The 19148-nt window shown below is 37.2% G+C and overlaps 1 long non-coding RNA gene across 1 annotated transcript in view; it reads left to right on the plus strand.

Annotated features, from left to right (window-relative positions):
- Positions 1–662: 662 nt before the first annotated feature.
- LOC108318383 overlaps positions 663–19148 on the plus strand; it is a 78867-nt gene continuing 60381 nt past the window's right edge. Inside the window, exons 1-2 of the long non-coding RNA XR_005203506.1 lie at positions 663–996; positions 7583–7652. This is a non-coding gene — a long non-coding RNA (uncharacterized LOC108318383). The remainder of the gene's footprint in view (positions 997–7582; positions 7653–19148) is intronic.

Genomic DNA, 19148 nt, shown 5'->3' on the forward strand with positions numbered 1-19148 from the left:
GGGGCAAAGCAGCGGCCCCGGCCGGCACAGCCGCGCTGGCCGAAACAGCCGGGCTGGCGAGCGTGGAGCACCTCCGCCCGGGAGTTTCCTAGTCTGTGGGCAATAAAAACGCGGCGTCCACTCACCCTCTGCGCTTTCACTGGGAGCTGCAATCCTGAGCTGTTCCTAAATGGCCATCTTGGATCAGCCTCCAAAATCAAGGTATTTTTAACTGCACTTTGAAACACAGAAAAGAGCTACACTGTTCAAGAGACAGTGAATCAAAAACAAAAATCTCGGCCCTTTTTGTTTTGGGGAGAGAGAACTTTCCTTCATTTAAACTTACACTATTTAGAAAATCACAAGATAATCTCTAATCACAGAGTATTTTGTGTAGAGCTAATTCATTTGCTTCAAAAATTTGGCTGAAATCAGTCTGTTTTGTCATTTTTACTAGGTTAAAGCCCTTAGCCATTGCATTTCAAGTTCTGTCTTGATAGAAACTGTAGGATGATGAAATAAACAGAGGAAGCTATTTTGGGGGGAAAAAACCCTATTTTTGTTTTAGAAGAAAAATATTTTGAAACAAATTACTATATTAGGTTTTTCTATAGATAGGAATAATAACAGTTTCAACTTTATAGGGTGTTATAAAGATGAGTTATTATTGAGAAATATTAAGTTTACCCTGCCCCCATTGCTCCCTCGTGGAGAATACCTTTTAGTTTGTCTGTAATCAGTGGTGAGCAGGTAACAGCTGCCTACTTGGTATTTTTTGAATTATGGGAAAGTACAAAACACCTGTTTGTTAATAATAGTCACCTGTTCAGAGAGAATAAATACATGGATTACAGCTGCTTGGGGCCTTCAGCCTATAATGCAATCAACCTCTGAGGCTCTCAGCTCAGTAGGCTGCCGGCCCCTGGATAGACCCACTTTGCTGTTCTATCTGGGTGTTTGCCTCTCATTTCCTTCAGCACTGCCTGGGTGGGGGTCTCCCAGCCTAGCTGGTACTTGGTAAGTTATCATTTTGTGTTAATATTAATAAGGAATTTAGAACAGTACTTTGCACATATTTTATGTTGTATAAGTGCTTGTTAAGTGCATAAATCTTAGAGAAATAAGTGTTAGTGATAATGTGCTGAGAGAGATAGTGGTCAGCGGTGTAATAGGAATATAGTAGGTGCCTGAATACTTGTGAGATTACTTATATTTGCTGGCCTAAACCACTCGGACAGTTCTGCAAAGAAATTCCAGGCAGAGTGTGATAACAGGTGGCTTATTTTCTCAAGTGATGAAAATGCTTTGTTTTTCTTTCCTTTGTTAGTGCCTCACTTCTTGTTGCTTGATTCTAGGAGAGTCTTTTAGATTTTTCTTTAAGGCTTTGGTGTTAGATTCCTTTGTTCAGAACGGGACCTTACCTTATGATGTAGCCCATTGAATTAGTATGACACAGTTTTTACATGGTGCATCCTTCTGAAATACACGCACATACAGAAGTTTCCCTTAGCAAGAATGCTGGATAAGCTTCTACTGAAGTTTGGGGTTTTTGCTTGTCAGAATATATTTTTCTCCTCGGGTAATTATTTTGTTGAAGGAAGGAATGATTGAGTTCTCTGGTTCTTTCTGCAGTAGGTTTAAACTTTGTGACAATTTTAACATTTCATATTTGCTTTTGACTTACAACTTTACAAAGCACTTTCTAGAAATTATCTCATTTGATTCTCATAACAACCTTATAAAGCATTAATATTATTCACTTTTTATCTGATGATGACACAGGTAGGAGAGAAAATGGAGTCTTACAGTGAATGAATTACCTACCCACTAACTAATTAACATCACCACTAACTGTGGAGCTAAGAGTCCCAGACCTAAGCTCTTCTCATCTCACCTTTATTCCATCAATTAAGATTTTAATTTTAAAACCGGAATCATGGCAAAACCATTTAAGATGGTTAGTGTATTTTTACTTTTTTTCAGGTAATATTTTATCCTTTCTCTCCAGTTGCTTAAAATAAAGTTTGAATATAACTTACCTACATATTAATGTCTTTAGTCTGAAGTTTTAGCTCTTAACGGTAGGCAGAATTCTAAAGATGATCCCCAGATTCCTATTCCTTGGTTACTCTATTAAACACTAATTACCACTGTGAAGGGACTTTGCAAATGTAATTAAGGTTACTAATAAGCTGACTTTAAAATAGGAAAATTAACCTGTATTTTCTGGGTGGGCCTGGTGTAATCACAAGAGTTCTTTAAAAGCCAAAAATGAAGTAGAAAAGGAAGCCAGAGGAATTCAAAGTGGGAGGCTCCAGTGCAGTGTTACTGGCTTGCAAGTGGAAGGGTCATGTGGAAAGTGTGAGAAAGAATTCTGCCAACAACCAGTGGGTCTGAGCCCCAGGTGGGAATTGTAGCCCTGGATGATACCTTGGATTGGGTGCATGGTACAGTTTGAATATGCTTTGTTTGTTCCCACCACATGTCATGCTGAAATTTCATCCCCAGTGTGGTGGTGTAGGGAGGTGGAGACTAGGGAGAAGTGTTTGGGTTATGGGGGTGGATCCCTCCTGAAAGGTTTTGTGCCCAAGATTCGGAGTGAGTTCTCCTTCTCGTGAGACTGGATTGGTTCTGGAGGAATGGATCAGTTCCTATAAGAGTGAGTTGTTCCAAATTCAGGACAACTGTCAGGTTTGGTCCCTCTTCACACATGCCTACTTGCCCTTTGATCTTGTCTGCTGTTATTTGATGCAGCACAAAAGCCATTGTCAGAAGCTTAGCAGATACCAGCAGGCCCCATGCTTCCTGTAGAGCCTGCAGAACCAGGGGCCAAATAAGCCTCTTCTTTATAAATCGCTCAGCCTCAAATATTCCTTTATAGCAACACAAAATGGATTAAGACAGTGTGGTGAGATCCTAAGCAGTGAATCTAGTAATGCTGTGCTGGACTTTTGGCCTGCAGAACTGTGAGACAGTAAATTAGTCCTGTTTTAAGTCTCTGTGGCTGTGATAATTTGTTATGCAGCCACAGAAAACCAATACAGGTCTGTACATTTAAAGTCTGTGAAATTCAAACAAAAATATTTGGTCTTTTTCTATATCACATTCTTGACCTTACTTATGAGATCCTTTTCCTGGATTCTGAGATGAGAGACTGGCAGCAGTCTCCATTTATCATTGTCAAATCCGCACAAGGCTCTAGGGGATCCTAAATGGCTTCTTCACATCTTATCAGGAGACTTTTACCATTCTCTGAGCAACAGTAACATTTCTCTATTTGTAAATAAAAGGAGTCTGAACCACGTCAGGAGGTCACGCATTTGGGCACTTCTAATAATGATAATGGTATCTACCAGACTGTCTACATACTGTTTCATCTGCCTGCACTTTGACCACAGCCATGCATTTCTAATATAGGAACTCTGTGGCCTTAGAATCCAGATTTTCTTTTTCCCTTTGTGTGACTATAGCTGGCTTCCTGACAGTGGGCCAAAGATTCCTTCATATAATTACCATGTACAGTCGGTATCCATGTTTTTTTATTTTTATTGTATTTGGCCTCTGGGGTACATGTGCACATCCTATATCCTGCAGGATTGTTGCATAGGTACATACATGACATAGTGGTTTGCTGTCTCCATCCACACCACCCCCTCTGCCCTGTTGCCTACATCAGGCATTTCTCCTGGTGTTAGCCCTAGCCCCGTCTCCCCCTACCCTGACAGCTTTATATGGTAGACATTTTGTCTGGACCAGGAATTCTATTCCTAGGTGTTATGGGTTGAATTGTGAAGGAATCTGAAGGAGAAGCTCTTGTATCCTGGTCCACTGTCAAGACAGAGCTGTCACAGCCCCAAGGTTGTAGACCCCAAGGGGCATACATTATTTGGAATTGACTAATTGGTCTAAATTTTGGCAGCTCACATTGAACTGTTAGATGGAGAATGAAGTTTAAATTTCAAGCATTTTCAAAATGCTGAAGGTTTTGTGGTGGGACTTCTCAGTCTTTGCTGTTTGCCTAAACTTGTCTAAACATATTCCTCAGAATGAAGTCTTAAGTCATCATTAGTTTCCACTTTCTTAATAAAGTTGAAGCAGTCATTTCTGGGATGGTGGTAGTGTGTGACATTTGTATTTAATAAAATTCAATTTAAATATTTAAAAAACAGCAATGACAAACATTTATATGTTCAAGTCTGAACCCATTCCCCTACCCCCGTATTACAGAATGTGATCATATTTTGAATTGGGTTATTGCAGATGTAATTAGTTAAAATAGGGTCATACTGGAGTAGGGTGGGCCCCTAACCCAATTTGACTGGTGTCCTTATAGAAAAGGAAAGTCTGGACACAGGAATAAAATTGTGTGGAAATGAGGACAGAGATTGGGGTGATACAAAACAAGTCAAGAAAAACCGGAGATTGACTGCAAAGCACAAGAAGCTGAGAGGAAGGCCTGAAAAGATCCCTTTCTCACTGCCTTCGAAGGAGCCAGCCCTACTACCACCTTGATCTCAGACTTCTATCCTATCCTCTAGAACTGTGAGATAATGCATTTCTGTTGCTTGAGCCACTCAGTTCGTAGACTTTTGTTATGGCAATCCTAGCAAAATAATAAACTAGGCAAGTTGGGAACTTTTCCCAGACTGGCCCTCATTGCAGCTGAAGGATGATAGGGATAAGCTGTCTCACATCCTCATGTCAATCTTACAATGTTCACATTTGTTGCAAAATTTTTTGACACTATCAAGGTGTTCTACAATTTGGTGTCATCTTTGTGTCTTTTCCAGGTCAAGTTTATCTACAGAACCATAAACTTATCAAAGCCCCAGATACTCCACTTAGAGGAATATCAAGTGACAGTTTCTAGTATAAAAGTATGAGTCATTAACATGAAATGGGCCAAATGTCTGAGTAATATTTTATTGCTCTTCAAAAAATGTAAGACTGAAAGAAATATTTTCAAAGAATCATGAGTTTCATAAAAAAGCACGTCAATGGGCTTTCTGGAGTTAAAAAAAAATCAATTCACTACTCCTTTACATCAATAAAAAAGTATAGATAAGGAAAAATACTGAGGACTAAGTTCTTACTAGTTCTTATAGCTCCATTTATTAAAAGTAAAAAAAAGTTGGGTATGTTTAACAGCATGCATCTTTCAAATAGAACATAATTTTACCAAACAAAATGTTATTTTTCTCATCTATGCATTTAGCAACCTTAAGAGTCAGTGTTTAACCACAGTGAGAAAAGTAAAAATCTAAGATTTGGAGAATGTGGATTTCATGTCTGTTTACTTGACATTATAGATGCATTTCAGCCATTGTCATAATCCTCGTCTGCCTGACTTCTTTAGCTGGGAAATGGGAGTGGATGAGTTGCCAATAGATTGTTCCCTAGAATGTTATGATATAATGTCTGTGAAAGTTCTTTAAGTGCTTTGAAAAATATGTTCAATATACATTTTTCCCAAAGAAAATATGAAAGCTATTTTTGTGTATGTGTGTGTGAAAGCTCATCTTTCACTGTGGTTTCTGAGTCGCCAGCTTATTGGAATCCTTTTCTACTAGGATTTGGTTGAAGATGGAGGAAACTGAAAAGGGCATGTTGGCTAGAGAGGATGAGAATAGCAATGGACAGGGTCTGCATCAAGGCACCAAGACTAGAAGCAGATAGGAGGAGAATTTGACTATTATGAGAATATATTTAGTACTAACATTGATTTCATTAACAGCATATGATAGTTTGCAAAATGCTGAGTTTGAGGTGATTTTTACATACGTGTATATACATATATTAATGTGTGATTTGTACATAAATGTTGGGTGATTTTATGTATGTGTATATATGTGCATGCACACTGTATACTTATATATATGTATACATTTGTGTGCACATATGTGTACACACAAAAATACACTGAAGCTTCATAGAATGAGATCATATATAAACAAGTACTTGATGTAAAGACTGGAGCAATATGGGGAAGATACACATTAGAATTTCCAGTTTTGGGCTGGGCGTGGTGGTTTACGCCTGTAATCTTAGCACTTTGGGAGGCCGAGGTGGGTGGATCATGAGGTCAAGAGTTCAAGACCAGGTTGGCCAACCTGGTGAAGCCCTGTTTCTACTAAACATACAAAAATTAGCTGGGTGCAGTGGTGTGTGCCTGTAGTCCTAGCCACACAGGAGGCTGAGGCAGGAGAATCGCTTGAACCCGGGAGGCAGACGTTGCAGTGGGCTGAGACGGTGCTACTGCACTCCAGCCTGGGCAAAGAGCAAGAATCTGTCTCAAAAAAAAAAAAAATTCCAGTTTTGAAAGATTAATCTAGCAACATTCACCTTTACATTTCTAAATTTGTATTCATAGATTCAGAGCCTTAGGAAAACCCTAAAATACAGGATTGTGACATGAAATTCAAGTAGGATAACTGGGGTACATTGTCTAAAAAACTCATTATAAAATCTTACTAATTTTTCCAGGCTCAGTTACTTTTTCTTTGAAGTGTTTCTGACCTCCCACTTTCCCCTTTTGATGCCCTCTGAACAAAGTTTATTCATTACACTAAAATAAAACTCGTCATTTTGCTTGCTTTCTTTCTCACACAAATACTTTTGAGGTTTGGTGCTGAGGCCACAGCAGTGAGTAAACATAACAGACACTGGCAAGAACTGGATTTTCATCTGTCCACAACTCAAAGCAGAGTGTCTGGTGCTTATAGGCACTCAACAAACATATTTGGTTCCACTGAATTCCTTGTGAATGTGTGGAATGTTTACTTGTACGCATCCTCATGTAAAGTTCTCACTTCTGCCTGAAGTCACTTACAATGGCTTTACCTCCCTGACTTCTTGTATTTATGGGTTGAATGATCAGGATCCCTAGCAGAGGCCTGACCAGAGTCAGTGTCAATAACTATTCACTGAATCAGTGAATGACATCTCCAGATTCTGCTGCTATGCAGTGTTTAGGAACTTAGCCTCTTGTATTAGTCTGTTTTCCACTACTGTAAATAACTACCTGAGACTTGGGTAATTTATAAAGAAAAGACATTTAATTGACTCTTCATTCCACATGGCTGGTAAGGGTTCAGGAAACTTACAATCATAGTGGAAAGCAAAGGAGAAGCAAGCATCTTCTTGGCAAGGTGGCAGGAGGGAGAGAGTGAGTGAGCTGGGGAAGTGCCACACTTTTAAACCACCAGATCTTGTGAGAACTCACTGATTATCACTAGAAGGGCATGGAGCAAATCCACTCTTATGATCCAATCGCCTCCCACCAGCTCCCTCCCCTGACATGTGGGGACTACAATTTGGCATGAGATTTGGGTGTGGACACAGAGTCAAATCATACCAGCTCTGTAGACATATTTGGATTTAAATCCTACCCTGACCTCTTAATAGCTTCGTGGTTACAGGCAAATTCCTCAATCTCTTTAATCCTTATCTGTAATGTGGAGATAATAGGATCTACTTATATGGTTGTTTGAAGACAAAATGAGATAATACATGTGATGTATAATATTTCTATGGTGTCAGTATTTCCTTTTTTATTTTATGACCTGTAATTACAAGGACCACTTCTATTCATGTTTACCTTCAGAACCTAGCTCAGTGCACCTTGGTTGGGCAGAGAGCAGCTTAGTGTTGGATAAATGACAAGATGATAGCGGGTAACTGGAATTTTCTAACGGTCCCTCCTGCCTATTCATATTCTTCCTGCTACGCTTCTCTTAACCTTTGGAAACTTCTCAGTATTCTCAATCTCTTGTGAATAATGTGGAAGAAATACAAACAAATCCTTTTAATGAGAATCAAAAAAAATGTTTGTTGCAGACCATATATCATGTATTCTAATTATTTTAAGTTGGAAGGCTTAGATAACTGAATCATTGGAAGGGCTGGAGAAACTGACTGTATGCTGAGGATCCAGGAAACATCTCCAAAACCACACCACAGAACTGACCTGGAAAGGGAGCAGTTGCTATTGCTAGATCAAGAAGCCATCATTGGTACCACCCAGAGCACCATATTATCATTGCTGCTACTGGCCCAAGCCACACTGCTTTTCCTTCCACCCACACCAGCAAAAAAGAGGCCCTGTGCTTTCTCATCTCCTCATTTAACTACCTTCTAAAACAAAGCCTCATGCAGGTGTACTGACTGTGCAATCTGTCACTTGCCTGCACCATTGCAGTAAATTTATGTTTTTGGATTCCATGTTGGGAAGGAAGTTTGGAGTGTTTTAGAGCTTGAAGAAAGTCAGTTTGCTGGAGTAGAGGCAGTAGGGGAGTGGGGCAGCCATGATACGCAGAAGAAATGGTTTACATGCAGGGATTTTGCTGCTCTGTGTGAAATATTAGGATGAGTATTAAATCTTTCAAAGAAAACTCAAGGAAAACAATAAACTGATTATTTATGTACCTCTCAATTTATATGCAGAAATCTAACCTCCAAGGTGTTGGTGTTGGGAGGTGCAGACTTTGGGAAATGATTAGGTTATGAGGGGGAGCCCTCATGATGACAGCCATTAGAACCCAGTCCCTAGAGTGCTAGCTTGTCCCTTCTACCATATGTGAGGACACAACTAGAAGGCACCATCTATGAACCAGAAGGTGGGCTTTCACTAGACAGCTAATATGTTGAAGCCTTGATCTTGTTCTTTCCAGGATTGAGAACAGGGAGAAACAAATTTCTGTTTTTTTGTAAGCCACACAGATAGTGGCAGTTTGTTATAGTCTAAATGGACCATGGAATGAAGGAAGGGAGGGAGGTAAGGGGAGAGAGGAGGGGAAAGAGAAAGAAACGAAAGGAAGGAAAGAAAAGAAATGAAAGAGAGGAAGGAAGAGAAAGAAGAAAAAAGAATAGAGAGACAGAGAGAGAGGTGGTAGAGGAAGAGGTAAGAGGGAGGAAAGGCTACACTGAGAAGTGGATTTGAGAACTGTTTTCTGGAACCAGATAGCTCCCATGAATTGTTTTCTTTGTGTGTGTGTGTGGAAGTAGGGGGAGTAAGGAAAGGTGTAGGCAGCTATTTAAATAAAACAATTTCAGATGCTATGAAGGTCTTTCTCCCTATCCAACCAAAACAAAAAATAAAACATAAAAACCCAACTAAAGTAACAACCATCGCAATAAAAGCACCTCCCCACTAGTTAACACATCTATGTGTTTCAGCTCTATCTATGTCCCTGAAAAGGAAATGATCTTATTTTTAAAAAATATGGCTGCATAGTATTCCATGGTGTATATTTACCACATTTTCTTTATACAGTCTATCACTGATGGGCATTAAGTTTGATTTAATGTTTTTCCTATTGTCAATATTACTGCAATGAACATATGTGTGCATGCGTCTTTATAATATAATGATTTATATTCCTTTGGGCATATATGCCCAGTAATGGGATTACTGGGTCAAATGGTATTTGTCTTTGGGTCTTTGAGGAATCACCACGTTGTCTTCTGGCTAGCTATATGCAGAAGATTAAAACTGGATCCCTTTCTTACACCATATACAAAAATCAACTCAAGATGTATTAGATATAAAACCCACAACTGTAATAACCCTGGAAGACAACCTAGGCAATACCACTCAGGACATAGACACAGACAAAGATTTCATGATGAACATGCCAAAAGCAATTGCAAAAAATCACAAATTGACAAATGGAATCTAATTAAACTAAAATGTTTTTGCACAGCAAAAGAAACTATCGACACAGCGAGCAGACAACCTACAGACAGAACGGGAGAAAATTTTTGCTCCCCCTTGAATTTTACTTCGGTTTCAATGGCTTACTCTTCAGATATCCCATAAGGATAGGGAAGGGGGGATTGCTTGATTTTTAAATGACTGTATTTAGGAGCAGAAAATGAGTCTTCTATATATGGAGAACATTTCTGGACTCAAATCATAGAGGAAACGTGTTTACATCTGTTGATTTATTTGAATAAGTAAGGGTCACATGGATTTTTCTCTTGGGTATTTCTTGCCAGGGCACCTGCTCTTGAAACTGAGTAAACATTTCAGGTTCCTGCCTTAGGCCAGGTCCCTGTGACTGTTAGTTACCAATGAGAGAATTTTCAACCAGCCTAAAATCCAAGTCTGTCTCACCTCAGATAAAAAAATCTCTAAATTTCTTTCTCTGAGGGAAAAGGGTATAAGCAAGCTGTGAAATTGCTTCTTTAAGATCAAACATAGGTTTTGCTTTAGGCGCCAGCTCAGTACTCCTCAGAATTTACTGAATTCTTTAAAATGCTATTACCAGGCTGGGCATGGTGGCTCATGTCTGTAATCCTAGCACTTCAGGAGGCCGAGGTGGGTGAATCATTTGATGTCAGGAGTTCGAGAACAGCCTGGCCAACATGGTGAAACCCCATCTCTATTAAAAATACAAAAATTAACCAGGTATGGTGGCATGTGCCTGTAAACCCCGCCACTCGGGAGGTGAGGCAGGAGAATTGCTTGAGCCTGGGGGGCAGAGGTTGTGGTGAGCCAAGATAGTGCCACTGCACTCCAGTCTGGGAGACAGAGTGAGACCCTGTCTCAAAATAATAATAACGCTATTACCAATAGAAATTTTACTTTACAGTGAAATTGAAAGTAGCTTATGAAATTCTCAAATGCAAAATTTAATCACTTTCATATAATTAAAATAATATGTTATATGAACATTAGAAGATATATGAAAGCACAAAGAAAAAAATTACCTATAAATATGCTGAATATTTTAGATATGGATAGATATGGCATTTACTGAGTCATTCTAGGTATTTGCTATATTCTGAATTTGTGTCACACTAAAATTTATGTGTTGAAACCTAATACCCAAGGTTTTGATGTTTAGAGGTGGACCTTTGGAAAGTAATTAGGTCATGAGGGCAGAGCACTCGTGAATGGGCTTAATCCCCTTCTAAAAGAGATCCAGACAGCTTTCCTGCCCCTTCTGCTATGTGAGAACACAGTGAGCAAATGGGCATCTGTGAACCGAGAAGCAGAACCTCACCCAACGGTGAATCTGCAGGCACCTTGATCTTGGACTTCTCAGTCTCCCAGACTGTGAGAAATAAATTTCTGTTGTGTATAAACTACTCAAATGTGGTATTTTGTTATAGCAGCCTGAATGAACAAAGATAGTATTATATGTATTATCTTATTTAACTCTCATGACACTTCTATGAGCTAAGTACAATTAGTCTTTCCATTTCACATACTAAGAGAATGAGATTTAGAAAGGGAAAATGACTTGACCAAATTCACACAGAAAGTTGTGAAACCTGAATTTCAACTCAGGCAGTCTGATTTGCAGTTCTGTTCTGTTAACCCCTATTGTGGTATTCATAGAATGTACATGACCCTAAATTTCTAACAGATGGAAGAGTGTGTACATGCATCTGTTAGAAATTTAGGGTCATATACACTCTATGAATACCTGCTTTCTTTTCAGTTGGCTATAAATGTTTCTTGATGTCATTAAGCTTTTTTCTATGACATAATTTTGGAATATGGCATGGTTATCCATTGTATGGCATAATGTGTTTATATAAAACCTTATGATTAGACATTAAAAGTAAATTCTTAGATAAATATCACTCATAAGCATGAAAATTTCTACAGAACACATTCCTAAAAGGGAATTGCTTGGTCAAATAAGCATATTTTTTAAAGCTTTCACTATGTATTGGACAAATCATTCTACAAAATTGTTGCAACTTTTCCTCTAAACTAGGGGTATGTGACTATTGCCCACAGGCCAAATCTGGCTCACAGCTTGTTTCTGGTTATAAAGTTTTATTGGAACACAGTCATGTCCTTTGTCTATGGCTGCTTTTATGCTGCAACAGCAGAATTTAGTAGTTGTAGCAGAGACACATATGGCCCATAATGCTGGAAATATTTACTATTTAGTCTTTGACAGAAAAGAGTCACATTACTCTTTCTAAATAGATTATACAAGTACAAATTTCCCTCCATTCCTATAAATCTTGGATGTAGATAGATGAGTGGGAAGATATACAGATGGTCACAAATCTGATAGACTAATATTTCAATGTTGAAAAAAATTTGTTTACTAGCCATTTACATTTCTGCTTTTGTGTCCATGATCTCTTTTTAAAATGTATTTATTTGCTATTTTGTTTGTTGACTGTTTATAAATTAAATAGATTTATACTTTGCTTGACACATATGTCTTTTAGTTGTCTATTTATAATGGTTCATGATATAAATAAGTTTTTTATTTTGTAGTGATGTCTACAAATCTTTCCTTTTAGAGTTCCTTCCTTCAATTACTGACAAAGTCCTGTCTTTTGTGCTTTGTGCATATTCACATACATTTTTCACCTGGCTCTTGTATAGTTTATATATTTGTTTATTCATTTACTTTCTAACTCTAATTTATCTGGAGTATATTTTGGATAAGATTGTAAAGTGAAGACCTAGTTAAAAATTTCTAGACACTTAGGCAGTTATTCTAGCATAATGAATGGGACAATCTTTTTGTTGCTGATTCACAGTTCTACTGTTATACTAAATTCTGATTTAGTGTCCCTTTGTGCCTTTTCTGTGATAGTTCACTTATTCCAACTGTTCTCATGTTATTCACTAGATCTTAATCAGTATTTTAGAAAATTTTAAAATTTTATTTTTATAATAAATGATAGTTGTACATATTTGTAGGGTAAGTGTGAAATTTTGATACAAACATATAATGTGTAATGACCAAATCTGGTTAAATGAGATATTGCTTCAAACATTTATCACTTCTTTGTGTTGGGAACATTCCAAATCTACTCTTCTAATTATTTTGAAATATACAATGAATTACTGTTAACTATAGTCACATGATGGTGCTACTGAACACTAGATCATAGTTTTCCTTTCTTAGAATATTTTTGTATCTTAATAATTAAGCATATTTTTAAATACCTGATGGCCATTTGTATAACTACCTTTGAAAAATATCTATTCAGATCCTTTACCATTCTTAAATCAGACTTTCTTTTTTTGCTATTTAGTTGTCGTTTGGGTTACTCATATATCCTGGTTATTAATCTCTTGTTAGCTGAATAGTTTGCACATATTTTTTTCCATTCGGTGGGCTGTCTCTTTGTTGACTGTTTTCTTTGCTGTGCAGGGAGTTTTAAGCTAAATGTAATCCCATTTTTAAATTTATTTCTTTGGTTACCTGTGCTTTTGAGGGCTTACTCAAAAAATCTTTGCCCAGACAAATGTCCTAAAGTGTTACCCCATTGTTTTATTCTAGTAGTTTCATAGATTCAAGTGTTATATTTATGTCTTTAATCCATTTGTGTTACACTTTTGTATATGGCAAGAGAGAGGGATCTAGTTTTATTGTTTCTCATATGGATATCCAGTTTTCCCAGCATAATTCATTACAGAGACTTTTTCCCAATGTGTGTCCTTCGCACCTTTGTGGAAAATGAGTTGACTGTAAAGTTGTGGCTTTATTTCTGGGCTCTCTATACTGTTCCATTGCCATATGTGTCTATTTTTATGCTGGGACCATGCTATTTTGGTTACCATAGCTTTGTAATATAAGTTACTCAGTTTTAACTGATGAAAACAATTCCTTTGTTATTTCATGTAATTTTTTTGACTTCTTTCATTCCATGTATTGTTTCAGCTATATGAACTTTATAATAATTTTTACAGTCTTAAAAATCTTAATTATATTTAAATTGAAAGTCATTACAACAGTAATCAGCTTGAGAAAAATTGAAATATTTACCATATGGTCTTCCTATTTAGTCAGGTTCATTTCATGTTTCTGAGAAATATTTACTGTATAGATCCTGCACATATTTTCAAATGTTTATTCCTAGAGATAGCAAATTTCCTTGTGCTTAATAAACTCTCATCTCATTACATTTTCTAACTGAATATTCTTGGTATTTAAAACAAACTATTATTTTTGTAACAGCCATATGTATGTATTCTGTTAATACTTTAAAATTATTCCTCAGTTGAATCATTTGAGTTTTCACATGGATGATCTTTCAAATTACTATAATTTCAGCTTAATTTTTTATTGCATCAATCAGAAATTCCAGATGGTGTCAAGCAATAGCAATACGTACATGCATTTTATGTCTGTATTATTCCTCACTTTAGAATAATTCCTTTAATCTTTCTCAGTAATAGATTGGATTTTGGTTAAAATATGTTTTCTATATTACGTTAAAAAAGTATTGTCCCGGCACAGTGGCTCATGCCTGTAATCTCAGCAATTTGGGAGGCTGAGGCAGGTGGATCACCAAGTCAGGAGATAGAGACCATCCTAGTCAACAAGGTGAAACCCCATTTCTACTAAACAAACAAAAAATTAGCCGGGCATGGTGGCATGTACCTGTAGTCCCAGCAACTTGGGAGGCTGAGGCAGGAGAATCACTTGAACCCGGGGGGGGGGCAGAGGTTGCAGTGAGCTGAGATCGCTCCACTGAACCCCAGCCTGGGCAACAGAGTGAGACTCCATTTAAAAAAAAAAAAAAAAAAAAAAAAAGGATTTTGTCATTTTATTAGGGATTTTGTTAATAAAATTGGGAATATTTGTTGAAAATTAGATACTTTATTGATAATCTGAGGTGAGTTTGTCTATTAATAGTATATATTTTATTAATCTCTACTTTAAGCCATTTTTGCTTTCCCAAAACAAACCCTACTTGCCATTGAATATCATTCAAAATAGGGCTGAATTAGATTTAATAGTATTTTATGATTAATTTTATAAATATATTTATGGTGAAAAATGAACTGTAGCTTCATTTTAATTTTATATTTTATAGGTGTTATTATTTAGTTTACCCCAGCATGGTAAGATAAACTAAAAAAACTGAATGCTTAAAATACAACATTTTGGAATAGTTTATTTATAGAGCATGAGAGTCACCTTAATGTATAATAAAACTTACTAATGAATTCTATGGATCTAGTTTCTTTTTAGGATAACCTGTGACATTTTAAAGTTTTCTCTGGTTGTTGGATCCTACCAGTTTTTTTTTTTTTAAAGTTTTAATGGATTTTCAAAGTATGCCTAATCAGAATGTAATGAACTGTCCTAGCACATACACTGAAGAAGAGAGAACTTGGTAGGCACATTATTTTTTTTCTTAATCTGGTTTTCAGTACCATCTTCCTATTCGCAACAGTCCCTGGCACCTGTCAATACAGTCCTCTCCTTTATCCTCTCCAGCAGGGAAACCTCTAGTTTACCGCTGGGTGAGAGAAAAGCAGTTGGTTGGCTGCAATTAGGGAAGGAAACTGGGGGTTTGTACAACCAATTCTTTTGCTTTAGTCTTGTCATCAGAGTTATGTGTATATAAGATATGGTATAAGCACCATCTTTTAGGTACTCTGGAACACTGAACATGAAGCCAGTATAATAGAAGCAACTTAAAATAGTCTTTACAAATTAGGTATTCCCTGATATAAAATGGAAACCTTTGTTATGAACTATGAATGATTCTTCTAAAATGCTATTGAGTTATTTCTTTCAAAATTTGCTAAATTAGAGAACTGATACTTTGTAAAATCTGATTATGTTGTCAACATGAAAGAATAGACAAAATCAAATCAGGAAACAACAACTGTAACATTTATGAATTATAAGAAGAACCAAAAGTAACATTTAGAGATGATTTACATTTATTTCCTCTGCCTTTTAAAAAACACTTCTTGTCTGTCTCATATTTTCTTTCTGACCCCAGTGTCTGGTAATTTTTGTGTTTTATAACATACTGCCCCTTCAGCCATCATTGTGGTTTTCAGGTTTATGAAGCTGGGGCTGAGAAAAAGTGAGAGGGAAGTCTTGAAATAATGACACAGCCTCACTACCCACCACATTTAGGAATCCAGCTCTTTGATGATCATCTTTTATGCTATAATTAGGTTTAGAAGAATCTGATTGTCACCTGTGAATGCCAAATATGCTTCCATACCACGTTTCACATTTTATCTGTAGAGACAGTGCATCCAGGAAAGAACCAGTTTTAAGAATGTGCAAATTCACACCACTGAACTGCTGAGAAATTCTTTAGCTCTAACTCAGTAATTGTCAGAGTGAGCTATATTTGCTCTCCCTGACTGACATGTAACAGGAGTTCAAGAAGTCACTTATTTCTCATTTCATTATTACAAACGTGACTAAAAATAGAAGTAGAATTCTGGGTTTTCACTTGGCAGCTGAAGAAATCACAATGAGGAGTACCTGCCACATAGTGTATGGTTAATCAGCTTGGAGATTCCAGCTGGCCTTTCTTGGACTATTGAGGGCTTCCAGACAGCCAGGGAAGGTTAAATTATCCCTTGAGCACAAAAGCCAGTGAGGAAATGCTTTCCCTCAGCTAAAAGACTCACCAGCCAATGTGGGTGTCCTGGGTAATTTCATTAAGAAAGGCCACTCTTCTGCATAATTTCAGTTCAGTCACCGTCTCCAAGATACCTCTTCTGGCTTTGACATTTCCTGGGAGTGATTTGAAAGAGCAGAGGCATAATGAAGGAAATGAAATATTTCAACTTCTTTACCAACTTTAGGACTGCAGGGGGAATAAATGCCAAGGCTGAAACCTTGCAGGAAGGTGGAATGTTTGCAGAAAGAAGTAGTTGCCACTTGATGAGAACAAGATGGAGATACTAAGGAGAATGCCATATAGCCACAGACGTCACAAAGTTGAGCGCAACATTAGGAACGTCATGGGTCTCAGCACATAACTTCAGCATTGAGTCTAGATCTATTTCATGGCATGCAGCGTGGCCAGAATTTAGTCTATGGTCTAGGTGAATGTGTATGGAAGCAGCTGGATCTTGCAAGATTACTCTTTTTAGATTTTATGAGTCTTACTATGTTGACAGCTCATATCAGGTAACCAGACTGCAGCCTAAGTAATGGTGGGGGAAAGGAACTACTGTAATGAAACTGAAAAGGACACAGGAAAGCAAGTATTGCTTCTGAAATAAATGAGTGTTTTTCACAGCACTTACATAGAATTCTAGCTGCTGGACAACAAAGTAAAGGAACATTTAAAATGTTGTTCTTCCTCCCTCCTTTCCTTTCTCTCTCCCTCCTTTTCTTCTTCCTTCCCTTCCTTTCTTGCATTGTTTCTTCCCTCCCACCTTTGCTTCCTTCCTTGTCAGAAAAGCCATGGTTTGTACTGCTTCACTGCTAAGTGGTGATGTGTGTGGGTTGACCATTTGTTTTAACATTAAATTGAGGTCATGCTGCTTTCATTCTGCTGATAAAGAATGTGTCTGCGAGCGTCATATTCCATTCTTTCTACTCTGTCCCTTCCAAATGCAGAATGGTCTTCTACTTTCTTTACTCTTCACCTCCTCTGCAGGCTTATTCACTTTACTTACTAACTGTGACACTGTGCTCTAAATCAATCTCTCTAGAGCAGTGTTTTTCAAACTGCAGGTCCTGACTTATTAGTGAGTCTTGCAATCAATTTAGCAGGTTACAACCAGCATTAAAAAAAAAAAGAAGTAGAACATATATTAGAATGCATTGCACACAGGAATGAGTCTTGTTTTAATGAAATTGGTTTAGTAAAACTTGTGTATATATATTCTAAATATGCAAAATATATTAATGTGAGACAAAGAAAAGAAAAATTGAAAAACACTGCTGAGGAATGGTAGAGATTCATTGGTGGCCACTGCAAGAATCCTCACTGGCAGTGGCTATAGTGCCCCTCGGATATTTTTTCTGGATGACCTGAGGTGGTATCTTATTCAGACCTTCTGTTTCTTGCCCCTCTTGGAGTTGCATTAGTTTTGGTCCATTTTTCAAGCCTTGTCCCTAGACTCTTTTTTTTTTTTTTTGAAATGGTGTCTCACTGTGTTGCCTGCTAGAGTGCAGTGGCGTGATCTTGGCTCACTGCAACCTCCGGCTCCTTGGTTCAAGTGATTCTTGTGCCTCAGCCTCCTGAGTAGCTGGGATTACTGGTATGAGCCACCACACCCACCTAATTTTTATATTTTTAGTAGAGACAGGGTTTCATCATGTTGGCCAGAATGGTCTCGATCTCCTGACCTCGCAATCTACCTGCCTCAACCTCCCAAAGTGCTGGGATTAGAGGCATGAGTCACTGTGCCTGGCAGTCCCTAGGCATTTTTATCAGCTCCCAATATCCTTCTAGTAATTGTTTTGCTGCTTAAAGGAACCATAGTTGAACAATTATAGTTGCAAGGTCTCTGAAATGTGCTCTAATATAGAGAAGTTAAGTGTTAATCTGCCTAATACTGATGCTGCAAGAGTTCTGAAACAGGAAAGGTCATAAACTGATGCCACAAATCTATAGTGAATGTGGTTTACTCCTTTTCAGTTTTTTCCTTAGAAAAGACAAAGCCAAGTTGAGTTCACTAATTAGGGTCAAACAGATCCTCAAATGAAAGCAATATTCTGAATATTGGTAATGTCATTGAGAATTTTAATGAAATTTAATATGCCACATCACCCTTAATTACTGTTCACCAAGAGCCTACTGTTATGCTTGGCAATTAGAGTTAGAAAGGACTATAAGGGGTAAAATCACCAGATGAAATGGTTGCTAGTGTGACAATGTGCTTCTGTGCTATTTCAACCAATATATTAAATAATAAGAGGGTTTAAGATCTAAGCAGAGTTCTAGGCTAGAAGTGTTATATATATATATAATATATAAGATATATGGGTTTGTTTATAAGAGTACAAGATGGAAAGCAATCTAAATATTCATCAGTAGGGAATTTAAACAATTAATTGGGTACCTTTATAATTGACCATTATGCAACAAAAAAGATTTTTCCTATGTACTGACATGAAACAATCTCTGAGATAAATTGAGAACAGCAAAGTGTAGAATGATGCATTTAGTGAGCCTCATTTGCTTTAAAAAAAAAAAGGGAGAGAGAAGCAAGTATTTGTTTGCTTATACATGGAAATGTCTCTAGAATGATTCACAAGAAACTGATGCCTTTGTCAGAGGAGACATGCTAGGGAACAGGAGAGGCTATGTTTTTCTATTACCTTTTGAATATTTTAAATTATATATTAAAAAAGTAAATTTAAAATGAAAGGCAACTTTTAATATGATGATCTTTAATTCTATCTAGTGTTTTTTACTTATTTTTAGCTCTGTTTACTTTTCCTTTTCTTTTTTTTTTTTTTTTT

The sequence above is a fragment of the Cebus imitator genome, unplaced genomic scaffold, assembly GCF_001604975.1.
Source record: "Cebus imitator isolate Cc_AM_T3 unplaced genomic scaffold, Cebus_imitator-1.0 Scaffold218, whole genome shotgun sequence".
Taxonomy (NCBI): Eukaryota; Metazoa; Chordata; class Mammalia; order Primates; family Cebidae; genus Cebus; species Cebus imitator.